General features: G+C 46.8%; 1 long non-coding RNA gene across 2 annotated transcripts; it reads left to right on the forward strand.

Moving 5' to 3' along the window:
* The first annotated feature begins 5114 nt into the window (after positions 1–5114).
* On the forward strand, positions 5115–16983 carry LOC309670271. Of its 2 annotated transcripts, XR_014268984.1 has the most exons (3): positions 5115–5589; positions 14760–15889; positions 16867–16983. It is a non-coding gene; the product is annotated as an uncharacterized lncRNA (long non-coding RNA). The 2 variants fall into 2 exon arrangements; XR_014268985.1 differs by lacking the exon at positions 16867–16983 and having other exon boundaries at positions 14760–15959.
* The last annotated feature ends 312 nt before the right edge of the window (positions 16984–17295 follow it).

Consider the following 17295-nt stretch of genomic DNA (forward strand, 5'->3'; position numbering starts at 1 on the left):
TGATACCATGTGAACGTGAAGCTGTTGGGGATAAAGAAGTGCTTCACTGTGACTGCTTTGTGATCTGTGGAGGAGTCACAGGCACACTCCCCTATGAGAAAAGATTACCCTTGTTTACGTAGGAGAGCAGACAAACAAGACACAGCAGCCCAGATTCAGGGAACGCACTGGGAGAGGTGTTGGGAGGGTGAACCAGTGATGTCTTTTTCTCTTTTCTCGTAAGATAAGACGGCACTCAAGCAAAATGAAAGCGACGTGTACAAATGGGAAAGTGGAATGCTGTGGCTGGAAATACATTTTATGGTATTAAATGATTAAATTATATGGGAAACTCATAGCTGCTAGTTACCTCTGAGAAGGAGAGCTTGAGATGGTCTGTACAAGGTCTCTCAAAATAAAAATTCCCTCAGTTACCCGAATCAATACTGCTCTACAAGCTGATTTTGTGATGCGGTCAGCATACAAAGTAAAGCAGGAGACAAATGCAGCCCTTTCAGGACTCTTGCCAAGTCTTCTGATCTAGCTCGGTCTCCCTTCTCACCCTCCTTCCCAGCCCCAGAGCTGAGGGGAGCCCGCCCCGTCAGGCTCTCTGGGGGTCCCTGAGGAGGGGCTGGCGGCAGGGACCCTCGCCCTCGCCGGCCATTCATCGCCTCAGCGTCCAGCTCAGGGCCCTTCTCTTGCTCACGAGGGGAGAAAGAGCAGGTCCTCCAAAGACGAGGTGGACCGAAGGGGGAGTATACCCCCCTTCCAGCACTGGAACGCCAGCCCCGAGTATCCTGCAGTTTTACTACAAAGCGCAAGGAGCACTGAATCATAGAATCATACAGTGGTTTAGGTTGGAAGGGACCTCGAAGATCACCTGATTCCAACCCCCCAGCCATGGGCAGGGACACCTCCCACTAGACCAAATTGCTCAAAGCCCCATCCAGCCGGGCCTTGAACACTGCCAGGGATGGGGTCTCAACAACCTGGGCAACCTGTTCCAGTGCCTCACCACCCTCAGAGTGAAAAATTTCTTCCCAATATATAATCTAAATCTCCCCTTTTTCAGTTTAAAGCCATTACCCCTCATCCTATCACGACATGCCCTTGTGAAAAGTCCTTCCCCAGCTCTCCTGCAGGCGCCTTTTAGGTACTGGAAGGATGTAACCAGGGAGTTAGGAAAGGCAGTGGTGGGGGCAGAAGGGGCAAGGGCAGCAAGAGACACTGCAGTGCAGGCAGTCAGAAAAAGGAGTGAAGGAAAACGGAAGGAAGGTCCTACACAAATAAGCACGATGTGATAGGAAACTATTAGTATTTGTTTATTTATGAGGAAAGCCAGTCCCAGATGGTTTCCCATAGATTTTCTCACCTAATCAAACTTAAGAAATGGGATGCTAAACAGCAAAATAACACCACTGATTTTAATTTGTGCTCTTACCCTCTGAGACTTTCAGAAAATTGCATACATTTTGCTTTAGACTACTCACACTGAAATCAATTCCTTTATATAAAGGAATTTTCTCTTTTGGTATGGCTCTATCTGTAACAACTTTGTGAAGAACTAGTTAAGAGCTTGTGGGTACGGGTTTAGGGACCAAGTAATTTTTCCCCAAGAAAGAAAGGATTAATTGCTTTAGAATTATTAGCTATTTTAGGAATGGTTATTTAACATTTCAACTCAACTGAACTGTTATAGAAAAATTATGTAAGGCTTTCTATTATCTACTTTGGGAGCAGCACAGTTTACAAAACTGATGGATTCTGTATGTTCTGGGATCAAACCAAGTTTTCAGAATAATTTATGGTGTTTAATAAACTGTGAACATCATTGCTGAATATCATAATTCTGTATTGCGCTCGCTACTAGCGGCAGCTGTGATGGCCGAGGTGCTTTCCAAGCAGTGAGAATGACTTCTTTTCTGATGAATCTGCAAAATCTGTACTTAAATAACAGCTGTAAATCTCACACCTGAAAGCTCCCTTAGTTCTCTTCTCAGTTTAGTTGGGGTGATAGTTTTATTAAATGCTGGATGTAAATGTAAAAAAAAAAAAAAAAAAAACAACCAACCTAATCTAGAGGGAAATGATAGGATGGTATGATGCAAGGACATCATTGTTAAGTTATGTCGTTGTCACAAGCAGGCGAGAGAAAGTGATTCAGATGTCTGCTGCCTCTCTGCGGAGTTACTGGCATGAGTTTGTGAGGAAAACCACCCCGGCGTCCCAGCTGCAGTCCCTCTGCGGGACAGTGCTCCTGCTTCCCGCTCCGTGTGGGAGGGGAAAGGGGCATTGGTCGGGGATGAAGGTGAGTTTGCACCCAGTTACACCCATTCCCCTACAATGGTGCACAATGGGGGAGCGGGCCGAAACAACCATGCAAAGATGTCCCTGCCTCTTTGGCTGGGGGAGGGTCTCCTCCAAGCTGGGGACTCTTGCAGCTGCGAGCTGTACAGCCTGTCAAAACCTGCTCTGGGGCTGGAGCCAAACAAATTAGGTACGACAGCGGAGCTCTCTGAGCGCATGTGTGGCTTCAGTCTCTTCCCTGGGACCGCTAAGGTGCCCATGAGTTGTAACTCCAGCAAGTACCTCGCGGAGCCACTGTGAAGGAAATTGCTCTGGCTTTGATGCTGCTGAGAGAAGGAGAATGTGGGAAAGGACACAAAGTAAAATTTGTTGAGATAACCTACGTAACTGGAAAAAGACCCTTATTTTGAAAAGCGTTATGAAGAGAACAATTTTACTTTGAGTATAGTGTCAATAAACACTTTATTTAAAATTATTTTGAACGTTCAACCTTGTTGCAGTAGCTCCTGTGGACTGGTCTCTGTGACAATAAGAATGAACTTGTGAAGCCTTGTGAGAGGCAGGAGAGACGCAGATGCCGCCGGGCATACAGCAAGAAGTCAAATGTGCTGCTCTGGATTCTGCAGCTTCCCAGAGGGGAAGGCACTGGCAGCCATCCTTTGAGGCCAGAGGTAAACACAGTTGCTGTGGCAAGTGGCAGGATGGGAAAGCCTCAATTTAAGACAAATCCTAACCAGTCCTGTCTCCCATTGACTTATTCTGACATGACATCAGACAAAGATCACAAGGCCAAGGTCAATATGTTTACTCAGACACAATAATTCCAGTTGAACAACGCTCGGTGTCAGCAATGGCAGTACCACTCACACTGAAAACCAGGAAACCACAGACAGACTTGCTCACTGCCTTCATGAGGAGCAACCAACTCTCTCTTAGCTGTGGTTTGGTCCTCTTAGCATTGAGCATGCCGTCAGGAGCAAGCCTTCTATGTAACACAAGTCACCAGTTGCCCTAAACTGATGATCGTGTGAGATGCTCACACCCGTATCACTTGAGGTGAGTCCCACGAACTCCTGAGACTCCTGGCACCTCCTAGATTGAGCATGAGGAACCTGACTCAGAGGCCACCAAAGCCAACAGGGGCCAAGGACCACATTAGGAGGACAGTATATTTACTAGTATGCCAACCCCAAGCACTGAATTGTTTTAGTCCCTAAACCCTAACAACTAAATGACTAAAATTACGGAATAGTAATTTGCCCTGGCACCTGCCATAAGAACTGCTGCTTTCAGGACTGATGGGTTCACCCTTTCCTTTTCACCCACGAGGCCGGGATTTTTTTCCCTTGATGTGAGTCAAGGCAATAACCTCAGGTGCTGGTATGGCTTCCGACGTCACAGTGACAGCGCTGCCAGTTGGCATCCCTTCGAAAACCCCCTTACGGATGCCTTCAGACGCGCTCGAGTGGCTTCCCCAAAAAAGAAGCTCATTTGGCTCCGACAGCTGAGCGGAGACCTTTGCTTTCCGAGCCCCGGCAAGTCCCGGTGCCCACGGGGAAGCCAAACCGGGCGATGCCGAGGAGCGGACCCCCGCGCAACGGCGGCAAACCTCCGGGAGACAAACGCTGCTCCCCCACCCGCGACCTCGCCGCGGTGTAACCAACTCCGGGCCGTTGTTGGCGGCGGGACCCGGGGCGGGTGTCGGTGCGGGACCTGGGCCGGGTCCCGGTTCAGGCGGCGGTGGGGACGAGCGGCGGGATGCTCCCGCGAAGGGTAAACCCCGCCCCGCCCCGCCGAGGGGGTATTCCCCCCGCGGCGCCCCTTCCCCGGGGGCGGGACGGCTCCGGCTGGCGGCTGCTGCGGGAGACCGGGCCGGGCCCCGCCCCGCCGCCGGACGTTGCGGGCGCTCATTGGCTGCGGGCGGCCCCGTGAGCGGCGGCGACCGCGGCGGGGGGAAGTGGGGGCGCGAGCCCCGGGCGGCCGTTAGCCGGCGTGAGGTGGCGGTGGCGGCCGCCCCTAGCCAGGAGGGCAGCGGCGGGGTTCCCGGTCCTCGCCGGCACCGTCCGTCTGCTCTCCCGGTGGCACGGGCCGCTGTCGGGGGAAGGCGCTTCGCCGCGGCGAGAGGCTGTTAAAATAAATGCGTGTTGTCTGCGGCAGAGCCCGGGGCGGCTGGAGTGCCCTCGGCGTGCCTCCCGCCGGCGGGCTGCCTGCTCTGCGGAGCGACGGCCAGCCCCGCCGTGCCCCTCGGAAAGGGCGGCGCGTTAGGGTGGTGGAACGAGGGGTCGGGGCGGCAGCGGGCAGAGCCGTGCCCGGCTGCGGAGGTGCCGGCGGGCAGGTTGCGAAGCCGGCGGCCGGCACCGGCGGGGGAGCCGCGGCGGTGTATTGTTCTACCCCGACAGATAACGTGACCCTGACCAGGCAAGAGGGAGGGGGGGTGGGGGGAAGGAAAGGAAGCGGAGGGAGGGATGGAGGGGGCAGGAGGATCCCGCGTCCGGTGAGGAAACTCTCCGGCCGGCTGGTGCGCGGCGAGTCGGGACCGGCTCTCCTGGGAGTTCCCTCGGCGGGAGGGGGAGGGGGAGCGGCGGTCTCCGCCGCCCGCGGGGAGAGGCCGCAGCTTCGCCCTCCGAAGCCCTGCCTCCTTCCCTCCCTCCCTCCTTCGCTCTCTGCCCGCCCGCCCGACGCACCTCTCCCCTCGCCGCCTCACACACACGCACACGGAGGCACGGGCGGGCGGCGCCCATCACCCCGCCGCCGGGCGCTGCCGGTCGCGCCCCGCTCGCTTCCCCGCCGGCGCGCGGGGGGAACCCGGTGACGTCACGGGCGGCGCGTTCCCCGCGCTCGCTCCGCGCTCGCCGCCCCGTAACTTCTGGTTCTGGGAAGTGGTGCCAGGAATAGCCCCGGCGGATCCGCCTGCAGCGACCGGCGCTCCCGCCCGCCCTCCTTCCCTCCCTCCCTCCCGCCGCCGCCGGGGCGGGCTGCGGCTCCCGGGCCTCCGCCTCTCCCCCGTGCAACACCAGCCCCTCCGCCACTGTCAGGGTGATGGTGATGAGCCTTCCCCAAAATGAGGGAGAGAAATGACCTGCCTTAAGATACGTGCGTGAAACGGGCGCCCCTCGGCCGCTGGAATATCTCTGTCTGCCTGTCTGTCTTTATATATAAAGAAGCACCGCCAGCCACCTCACTCCAGGCAAGCCCGTAGCCAAGGAGCAACAAGAGCGCCCGGCGGGATCATCAGCAGCAACAACAGCAGCAGCAAGGGCACCGGGAGGGCTCCCCTCTCCTTCCTCCTCGGTGACTTTCCAGGTGAGCAGCAGCGGCTGCTGCGGGCAGCCCCCTCCTCCCTGCCCGCCGCTCGTCCACTGTCACCGGCACCGGCTGACAGCCGAGCCGCCGGCGGGGGGGGGGGGGGGGGCTGACGGCGGCGGGGGGGGTCGCCGGCGGCGGGGCTCGGGTGTGGGGCGCTATGGGGCCGCGGCGGAGAAGGCGCTTGTCCTGCGGGGGGTGTGGGGGTGCGGGGGTATGTGTGGGGGTGTCTGATGCCGGCGCTCCAAGTGCCGCCGCCGGGCGCCCCCCCGGGCCTGGGGCTGCGGGGGTAAATGGAGGGCAGGCGGCGGGAGGGCGCCGGCGGGGGAAGCCGGCGGGGCTGTGAAACCGCCGGACCGGTAAGTCACCTCTGTGGCGGCGGCGGTTCTGGCGGCTGGCCGCTGGCAGTCACCGACACCGTCCCCGGGGCATCACGGCCGGCGGCCCCTTCCCCTGGCTCGGCTCGGCTCGGCCCGGCGCCCCGCTGAGCCGGCGCAGGAGGGGGCCGGGACTGGGGACAGGCCTTTGTCGGTGACACGCCGTTAGGAAATGTGGGGAATACCCAGCTTGTAAGTGTATGCAGATGAGGAGCAGGCTGCCTTGCGTAATCCCCTCCTGTGGCGGGGAACGGGCATGGTCACCGCCGGGGAGAGGCGTCCGCGGGGGGGCCGCCCCGACCGGGCTCTCTCCGCGGCCTCCGGTGCCCTGCAGGGGAAGGGGGGGCTGTGAGCGGGGGGGGGAAGCGCCCGGGGCCACCCGGCGTGGCGGCGGGCAGGGCACCGGGAGGGGAGGGGAGAGGAGGGGGGTGGGTGTCTCCGGCTGCCAGCACGTTCCCGCGGGGGGCGCCGGGGGGCAGCGGGGGTGCGCGGGGAGACCCGCCGCCGCGCCGGGGGTGCGTGTGTGTATGTGTGCGTGCGTGTGTGTGCGCGCTGCGCCGCGGTGACTGTTCCCTGAAGTGGGTGGGACGTTGGCCCGTTCCGGGAATGTTCCATGACGTGTAAACGCCACAGGAAGGGGGTTAACGAGGGGCTCGGCCGGGGCCGCCGCCGCCGCGGCCCTTCCTCCCTCTCTCTCTCCTTCCCTCCGCCCGCCCGGCGGCAGGGCTGCCGCGGGGGCCGGCGGCGCGGGGGCTGCCGGGGGCACGGTCCCTTATGTAACGCGGGGGACGTGTGGGGCCGGCGGTGATTATGTAAGCGGCACGTCCGCGCCTGTCGCACAGGATACCTCACGCCGGCACCGCGGCGGGCAGGGACGCCGCGGGCTGCCTCGCCGCCTCCCCGGCGTCGGGGGAGGGGAACGGGGGACGGACGGAGGGGGAAGGCGGTCGCGGGGAGGGGAAAGCCCCGGTGAATGCCCCGCAGCCCGCTCCGACCTCCCCGCCGGGGGCCGGCGCGGCCTTCCCCTGTGTGAGCGGGAGCCCGCGGGGGGAAGGAGATGGTGTCCCCGCTCCAGGTGGTGCCCTGAGGAGCTCCGAGCCGCGGGGGGGGGAGCGAGGGGAAGGGGAGGGAAGCCGGCGGGAGGCCCCGCCGCCGCCTCGGCCCGCCTGGCCGCGGGTCCGGGCCGGCCGGCGGCCAGCCCGCCTTGTCTCCGCGGGCAGGCGGCCGGGGCTCGCCCCAGGACAACGATAAAAGTCCTCCGAGCTTAATTTCCCAGAAAGAGAGTTCTCTGTTTTTCTTATTAGTTGGCAGTAATGGTCAAACGTTATTTTGAGTTTGGTTTGTTTTTTTGATTTTTTTTGTTTCGTATGGTAATTGCAACTTCTACTCAGTTTTTTTTTTTATTACAATAATTCTTGAATACCCTTTTAAATTAAACTAATAGAAATACTAATGAGTTTCAGCAGGAATATTTTGCTAAACAATTTCCCTTCTCTCGTTTTAAAATGAAGTCCGCTTTAACACAAAGCCTGTCTGGTTTTGTACGTTATTAAATAATATGGAAAACACTTTATGCCTACTTAGTCAAGGGTGATTGTTTTGGTTTGGTTTGGTTTTTTTGTTTTTTTTTTTTTCTTTCCCGCCCCTCTAAGTAATCTAAACTGTGAATTACTGTGAAAGAAGTAAATCAAGCGGTCGGGGTGGCAGGAGCAAACCATTAATGGCTCGGTCTGGGTTACTCTGCTGCACGGAGCTGTGCGTGCAGACGGTGCCTTCTGTTCCCTGTGTGCGCAGCTCCTAGCACAAGGGGGCTCCGGTCGTCATTAGGCGTTCTGGGGACACCGAGTAATTACAGTAATTACTAAATAGAAAGAACTACTGGTCTAACAAGATACAGATTCAGCGGGCCCAGTTTTTAAATTCTGCTGTTGTTGTTGTTGTGAATTACCACTGACTACCAGAGGAATTTGCTCCTCAGGTTATGAGGACGCAGTGCAGAATCCTCCGTATTTTGATAGTGAAAATGATATGCAGACATGCTAAAAATGTGCATCTGTTTTTAAAGATAGGAGAGTCTCAGCCTGTTAGGTTTGCAACATGTGGACGTATTTAAATAGATGCCTTGTAACCTGGGGGTACTATTTATTTATAGTTAAATGTTAAATCTTTCCTTATCCTTCCAGTCAGCAGATACTTCTGAAACTTCAGGTATGAAACTTCTTACTGATTTTTTTGCTTTGCTTCACTTTCCAAAAAAAAAAAAAAAGTTAGTATTGTAGATTAGGGTGAGAGGGTTTTTTCCATGTGAGTTTTAAAAAGTTACTGCTGTCATCTGAAAATACATGTAAGGTTACTGTGGTTTTCAGCTGTGCAAAGACAGCAGTGGTATGGTATAAAGTCAGGGTGTCATTACTTTTGTTGATAGAACAGTCCAAATTTTTAATGTTTTGTAGGCTATTGTGTTTATATTATTTTCCAATGGCTGTTTGGCATAGCAGGCATATACGTCCTAGCTGAGGTGGCATGTTAAAACATCACTGCTATGGATAAGAATAAAATAGCGCAGCGCTTATCTCAAAGCTCAAATGTAGAGGACTTTTAATTGTATATCTAAGTCCAATTGTGTGGCAACAGTGCAGAACCCTTCTTTACAAAGGCAGATTTTTAGATTCTCAAGTGACTAGATTGCCTCATATGTGAGATCTGTTTACAAACCTTCTTGTTACTATGAAGACAAAACAGAGAGCCATACGCATTCATGTGGTCCTTGCTGAATAATGGTACATGTGTCTGCTTGAGTGTTTGGCAGTATATCATGTTTAGTTTATGTGGTGGCACCCTACAAGGCCATTCTTCTTTGACTCTTAACTATTTCTAATACCATTGGCTGGACTTAGTTAACATGAGTAAACATGAGACACTGGTCTGCGTGTTTGTAACTAAGCTGGAAGTTTTTAAAGCAGGACATTTATTGTTGAGCGTTTTGCCAAACTTCTTTGTTTATTCATTTATTTAGGTGCTTGTTTTTAAAAGAATTAAGGTGAATTGGATTTAAACAAAAGTGAAAGTAATTAATACCATTTTGCATGTCCCTTTCCGCATCATTTTTGAGTCATCAGCAGGGGCAGTTACCACTTTTGAAATTTAACTGTATCAGGTAAGGTAATGAGAATATAGGAGCTCTGTGTCCGGCAGAAGTGGTTTACCTAGTGAAATACTGCAATACTTACCCATCAAAGAGAAAAATGCTTGCTATTTGAGAGTATTACTGTAGAGTGACTTGTATTATGAAATATGGCAAGCTGTCTCCCAGATTTGAGTATGGTGGGGCTTTGTAATAAGCTGTGGTCGGTTATATTGATAGTTATCCATCCAGCTCTGTAAGTAGAGCTCAGCAAGTACTACTTCCATGTATTTCTCACTTGATTCTGCATAAGAATGCCAGAGCTGAGTACTAACTTTCTCTGCCTGTCTTGGGTCCTAACATAAATCAGGCTAAGCAAAACCTGCTTCTTCATGTCGATGGCCTTCGCACAGGGTAAGGATAAGAAAATGTTTTACCTGTCTTACCTCAGTCATTGAGAAGAGGTAAACATGACTGTGTGGTTTTAAATTATTGGTCCTCCTAGCAGGAGGAATACATAATTATTATTAGATCTGATGGGTTAAAGTCTTCAGCAAGAGTTAATTGCTAATACTCTTGGGAGCTCCACAGAAGTATTGAGTGCAGAGGCTGCATACCTTTGTTATTTGAAAAAGGTCTGATAAGTTATGAGGAAACTGCTTTAAAAATTCTTTTATTTAAAGAGGCAGGTTATTTTTTTTAACAGATTTCTTAAACAGCATCTCTGAAGTAGTATGTTACATATTAAAATAACTATATCTGAAGTTACTTGGTTTTCTCCTGTAATTTAACTGTGGGTTTTGTTTTTTTTTTTTTTTTTTCATCAGTAGAAGGAACTATCTAGCAGTTCTTGAAGAAGTGAAGAAACAGCAAGGGGAAGCATAAGCATAAAATGGAGAATAGTATTTTTCATGTTTCAATCAGTAATTTTGGATGCTACATTTAATTAAGTAGCAAAGAACTATCACAGAAGAATGATAGTTTCAAGCTGGCTGTGCCGTTTTAATAAGAAATAGCAGCTTTGGACAGTTTTGTTTCTCTTTTTGGGGCTTAACCATTTTTTATAAGACTGCAGCAACTGTTTTATTTAAGCAGGAAATATTAAAAAGCAATTCATTGGGGCCATATTTTTCATTCTGAAGTGAAACTAGGACTTGTAAAAGTGCTGGTCTGACAGCCTGAGAGCAAAAATAAGTTGTAAATAGAAGTATTAGAAGTTTTTCCGTGATAACCAACTAGCGAGCCCCTACTTGGACCTTAAGAAATCATCAGTGAATTTAAAGACTATGTTAATCCCTGGAACCATCTGATTTTTTTTTTTTATTTTTATTTTTTACTGAAATAGCAAGTGGGAAGCACCACAGAGCATTCTAATCTTTTCTTCATAAATTCAACAATTGACTTTGCCCTAACCACTTATTTGTAGTAGGTTTCCCCCAGTAAGATTTGTCCCCAGAAATCTCTCTCCCAAAGCTGTGAGCATGGAAAAAGGGTGAGAGGGTATGGGTATGGGAAACAATCTGATGCGGTGTTTCCAAATCCCCAATGTGAAATAATCAGAAGATGTACAAGTATCATATGCAGCTTCTCCTGTCAAATTAAAAGTCTCTTGCTAGTGTTTTTTTTTTTTTTTTTTAGTTGTCTTATGATTAATTTCTCACCGTCACTAACATGGTCTAAACATAAGAGTTTCTTCTTGCTCTGAGGAAGTTTTGTAGATTCTGGGTCCTTATTTTCATTTGTCTTTCAGGCACATTTTGTACATCTGCAAAATGGTCACCCTGTTCTCTGTATGTCAGGGTAATAGCAGCAGAGTGTGGACCACAACTGTTTACGGTCACAACTCTGCTTGTGTTTTTGTATTTCCTTGTTCTGCCCTGGGCATGCCTCTTTTACTGTTTCTTGAAACTAACTATTGCCTTTTACTTTTTCATAGATTTATATATCAGTAAGCAAAGACCTATACATTATTTTTTTTTTTCCTCTGGATGGGGATCTCGGGGAGTACCTACCAAAAATGTACCGATTAGATGGTAATATTCTTAAAGTAATACAGTGTACCAATGTGGATGTTAATTATCTGATATAAATTGCCCCTGTACATGGTTACGCTGATATGACTAGTTTGTATAGGGATTATATCAATTTTTCTGAGTTTGTTTATGCACGTTCTACCTCTGTCAGTGTAGACTTGGTCTCAGCAGAACAGTCCTTTCTAAAAATTACATAAAACCTATAAGTAATGTAATAATATAATTAGTAATGGGTTTACAGCCACTTCATGCACACATGGGTTTCTTTTGTTGCACCTCAATTTGTGTTCAACAGAAAATTATTTTATTGTTTTGTTTTTGCTTGTGATTGATGGTTCTGTCCTAATATGCTTACGAAGTCTGAAAAGTGCAACTATAATATACAAGAAAACTCAGCCTGTACAAAAAAATTGTAAAAACTACCTCTGTTCTTAAACATATAAGTTCACTTCATTGCAACTTAGTTGTAATAAATTGCTGCAGGTCTGGCTAAAATCTCTGATTTATATAAGCTGCCGAAGGAGGAGAAAAAAGCACGTGCAGTGTCTTTTGAAAAATATGCTTTAATTGCTGTTGTGTCATACAGGAGGAGCTCAAGGTTTGATTGCTACAGAAAGTTTCTTTTTTAGGTGGTGGTTTATTGGAAATTCCATACAAAGGAAAGCAGTTAGCTAATTTGCATGTATATTTCAGTTTAATAGAACAGTTGAAAACTAGAGGAGCTAAAGGGAATTGAAATTACAGTGTCAGGTGACACTTTAAAGGTAATGCAGTAAAGTAGGGTTTGACCCTCTTCATAAGAAAATGTTTGTGAAAAAACAAAGCAGAAAAACCCCAGATTATTTTCTGTAATTTGAAGTGAAGTTTAGACTTTTTTGGCTACAGAGGTTAGTATTGCTGCTGACCTGACTGGGCTAACTTAATCCTCCCTGCCTCCCCGAAGACTAGTGGTGTGCCTGAAGTTCTCCTCTGCTGGGCTTGGTGGTGGACTGTCAGAGCTTGGGTGGTCTCCTTATCAAGTGATTTATGAATATAGAGTAATACTGGATGTTTTCGAATAAGCAATTTAAAAAGCCGAAATGTCCAATTACACATTGTAGGGTATGATATAGTCTCAGAGAATTTAGTAGAGCAGAATGCTTAATTTTCTTGAAATAGTATTATTTAATGAGCAGTTTTCCCATGGAGTAATATCTGCGCTTATGTTTAAAAAAATCTAACAGGACAGGATCAGGATTGTCAGAATTAGTCTTATTAGACAGTGGGGTTTTCTTGCATATTGGGTTTTTTTGTTTGTTTAAATAAGATAAATGGTCCAATCTCTGTATTTATGTATTTTGTACTTGTGGTTTGCATTAAAACAAAACATGTAGTGTGTCAAGAAAGAAGAGCATGAAATAATAACTGGGGTTACCCTTCTTTGACAACAAGACATGACGCTATTTAGTCAGAGCAAAACCTATTTAGCTTAGACCAAAGTCAGTATTTAACAGAGACTAAGTTGCTGGCATGTATTGGCAGTCTTCATCGCTCAGTGTAGTTCAATCGAAGTGTAGTCTGTTCACAAAAGTCCTAAAAGTATGTGGAGTTTCATGTTCCTTGTCTTTCAAAGATAGCTAAAATAGTTCAGTTAGCTGGAAAATATATTTTATTTGCTTTAACTGTTGTCAATTTATGTGGGGTGTGAGAGTGATTTTACGTCTTTCTGTACAAGCATTAGCAATGAAAAAGAGATGCTCTAGAGAGTAATGCAGGCCCCTGGTTAACTGACATCTGTGCATGCTGGCAGTGTTTAACTGAGTCCTCTGTGACACCTGTGAGCACTGATCCATCTTGAGATTTGAATTTCTAAAACTATTTTGTTAAAGTTGTGGAAGAGAGAGGAATCAAGTACAATTCATGGTCTTCTGTAACAATAGAGACAGACTAATTTTGACTTTTTCACATTTAAAATCAGTTATGTTAATGAACACAGTTTCTGAAGCTGCTTATGAAGGGTTTTTCCCTGCCTTTATCTGAGATAAAATAGTTCTTTAGTGAAAAAGGTATTTATCTTCGACTGGACATTCATAGACTCCTACAACCAAATTCCCTATCCTGTTTAGCTCAATAAAAGTTTCTGCACTGTGGTAAAGGTAGGATTTAACTATATACTTTCAGATTATCAAGTTGGACATCTTGATGCTGTCTGACATGATAGTCTATTTTGATTGCCAGGAGAGGTTGTGCTACTAGGCTCTTAAAGAGATCTTACTTTAAAATCTCTGCAAATCTATGTGAATATAATAACTTCAAACATTCTTTTGTTTGCGTCAAACAAAACTTGCCTGTTCCATTATTTTTTGCTTGGTCCTACAATACTAGCAAAATTCCTCTAAAAGTTAGTGGATATTTTCACAGTGCTGCTTGGCTAGAGTCTTTCTTAAGGCTTAAATAGTGGATAAGCTACACGTATTTAATTTTGTGAGATACAGTTGAATTTCAATGTAGGCTTAGCAAGATGTTACTAATACATCTGAAGAAATCTGTGATAAGTGTAAGGGCAGGAGTCATTTATATAATATGCTTGAGTAGGAAATCATGTTAGTGAAGTGATGTTAGTGTGATGTTAGTGAAATACAAACTTACAGGAAGGTGTTTGTTTTAGAGCTAGAGTGATGCCAAATACAGTGTTGCTCCCTCCGCAGTAGGTTGGTGTAGTGGCAAAATGTTGGGGTGGAGAGGGCAATAAAGTTGGTCTAGTGAGTTGTCTGTCATATTTGATACACATTGTTACGTACTGTTCACATCTTTTTTAGTTTTTTAATCTCTTTTAATTACTTAATTACTAAATAAAAAAAATAACACAAATTGTACCCATCTTTGACTTAATTTATTGTAGTGGATAATGTTAATTATTGGTGAAAAACTTCAGAATCAGCTGTGCATTAGTAAAACTACTACATCACTTGGGGTAATCAGTAGGGTAGTTTTGAGTCAGCTATGTTTTTGTAAAGGAGTAAGGTTGTAAGTTGGAATTGATATGCAGTGGTATGAAGGTTCCCACACCACCTTCCTTTGGTCTGATTTTTTTATTGACAGGACTTTGGTCTGCAAAATGTCAGGAGACAAAAGGATGACATAGTACCGTCGTTTTTCTCTGCTTTGTTTTTAGCTCAGCTCGCTAATAGTTGAAAACTTACAATATAGCTGTTCAGTGGCTCTTTTGTCCACAATATAGCTCTTTGTGGACAAAAATTCATCATTCTGTATGTTGCTCTTATGAACAGGCTTGGCAGAGAGCTGAGAAAGTCATAGACAAGGAAATGGAAGCATATCAGATCCTCCAAACCTTCTCTTTTGGAGCCAGGACAGTTTATATACTACCTTGGAAATGATTGTTTTACTTCTGGGTTGTACAGATTTCAGCATCCAGAGTTGATAAACCATTGACCTTTCCATGATGGCAGGTTGGTCTGGACTTATTCACTTATGAAAGATAAGTGTACAAGAAGAACCTCTGCTTTAGTTTTTGGTCTGTGTCCTCCTATGTGATGCTGTGTGGTGGTGCGTCTGGGGTCTTTGCTTGTTTTCCTGTAGTAACGGTGAAGTAGCTTTCAGTAGATATACCCTGACTTTCCTTCCCTTGCTCCCCAGATCACCCTCTGCATGGCAGAAAAGAGAAAGACACATGGGACGATGGAGTTCCTTTACGCACACCTCTCCAAAACTTCAATGCAGCGTATTTTCCACAAATGGAGTGACTATGAGAGAAACCTTTTAATTTTCTTTCTCTTTCTCTCTCACAGCCCTAGAAGTTAAAGAAGAAAACGAGGATGCTAAATACACATTTTTGGGTGTATGCTGGTTGAGAATGAGGCCTAGAGGGGAAGATAAATAAGATGGGGAGGGGAAGTTTGAATGTGACCGACAGTGGATTATAATTGCCTACAAGATGTTATTTTTATCAGATCAAGTCTCCCTCTAACATTAAGTCCTCAACCTAAAGAATTGTAGTACTTTATAGCCTTTAAAATCTCTGTCCAGTTGCAAGTTGTACAAGCGTGTCTTGATGAGTGAATAAGATCCCATAGGAAGCCCCATTTTGGATTCAGTGGTAGCATCCTCTAACTTTGTTTGACATCTCCGCACATAATTTACACAGAGAATACAGTGCCTTCTTCTCTTGCTCAGTGCTTGCAGGTATTTCTCTTTACATTTGCTTATACACCGTTTTGATTTAATTTAGTTGCAGTATCATTTGATCCTGGTCAATAGTTCAGTCCACTTAACTAGCAAGCAGGGGAATAAATGAAACCAATTTTGTATAACTCTTTCTCAGTCAAGTGGGTTGTCTGGCAAGCGAAGAGTGTAATAAATAGGTTTTGGGGCTATTTACAGACTCACACTAGAAAACAGAGCACTGTGCTTCCCAGTTTCATTACATAATTCAGACAGTGTCACATCCAGATGATGGGATTGCACCTGTGTGTTTATCTCAGCCAAAAATGCTTTTTTTTGGCTCCTACTTTGATGTTTTCCCATAAAAATAAAAACAGGTTACACCAGAAAATTGAGGGGACTTGCTATATTGCGTGAAGAAATATTTAAGCATGCATGTATAAGTATATATACACACTTACGTACATTTATGTGATCATAGCTTTTGCCTCCAGTCATGTTCTGTCTCCTTCACAGTACTGTATACGTGGAATAACTTCATGAGAGCTCGTGGTTGCAGGTCTGGCTTGTTTGTCACTGAGAGGAAGATTTGTCCTAGATTCAATGTAGGTTCAACTTCTGCTATTATTTAAATATCGAAGAAAATATTTTAAATAAATAAAATTATTTGCATTATTTATGTGTGAGTATTAGCATTTATTTCACAAGCGTGTATATAGATGCATATATACAGCCACATTTTATTACACAGGTAAAAAAATCATATTGGTTCTCTATGATGAACTGCTGTGTTTTCACTGTGGTGCAATGGGTATCAGAATCTGCCCAGGTGATCTTTCTAAAGTGTTACTGTTCCTGGTACATTGCTGATGTGGTGATGCCAGTAGAGTCAGTAACAGAGTGTGGCCCATTTTATGGCCTGAGACTGATTCAGCCAAGGTCAAGTCTTGTAGGACCCTGAAGACGTTTGCCTTCTAAGTTGAAGCACTTGGAATTCCTTTTTTATATCCTCTTGTTTCTGAAGGACATAATTGTATCACTCTTAGTCTAGGCAGAAAGTTAAAGGATCATTTCTGAGGCCCTGTCACTGTTGCTTCACAATGCTCAAATTGTGCGCAGTGCTCATTAACCCTCACCCCTCTGGTAGGACACACACTTCAGCGCCACGGCTGAACTAGTGGTGCCAGTTCTCATGGCCATAGAAACGTGACCAGAAAGTCAGTCCATGAACAGACTACCTGTGTAAATAGATGATGTAAATGTAAGATATTGTAAAAAACACTTTAATCGTGCCAACACTTGTTATCTTGTTGCTTGACCTTCACTTTCTCTGGTGTCAAGCGTAAAACCATCTTGCCCTCGTATTGCAATTTTCTAATCGGTGCCCCAGAGCTGAGAAGGTGACACCAAACTGTGCTTGGCACAGCTTGTGTTACCATGCGAACTGCCTCATCTCTTGTGAATAAAATGAAAACTCTTATCATTTTGGATTAAATCCTGACTTCAATAAAAGTGCAGAATGGCAAGTTGTTACTGATTTTTTTTTTTTTTTTTTTTTTTTTTTTTTTCCCCATGAGGCCAGGATTTTGCCATCAGCTGTAGACAGGACTTGTACTGCAGAAATAGTGCTCCTCGTGACTGGCTTGGCCTATAAATGGAAACCTCCAGCGTGTGAGGTTTGCTCTTCATTGGATATGGTAACACTAGGTGAGAACACTGGAAAAACTGTCTATGTGGAAACAGCCTCTGGATACTTCAGGCAAAGAAGATATAAAACAACAGGCACTCTCAATAGAAATGATTGTTATATTGCCAGATGGTATAAGGTAATTTGGAAAGAAAGAATAAAGATATATTATCTACCCCAAGGTGCTTTCATTGTGATTTGAATATAAAATGTGTGAAGTCTTGGGTACAAGTGTTGGAACTGACAGTGCCTTAGAGCTGTGGTTTTAGCTTCTTTTTTTTTTGTAGTTATAACCCATCTGAGAAAGGAACTTGCTGGGTTCCT

This window comes from Vanellus vanellus (assembly GCF_965231255.1).
Source record: "Vanellus vanellus genome assembly, chromosome: 3".
NCBI lineage: Eukaryota > Metazoa > Chordata > Aves > Charadriiformes > Charadriidae > Vanellus > Vanellus vanellus.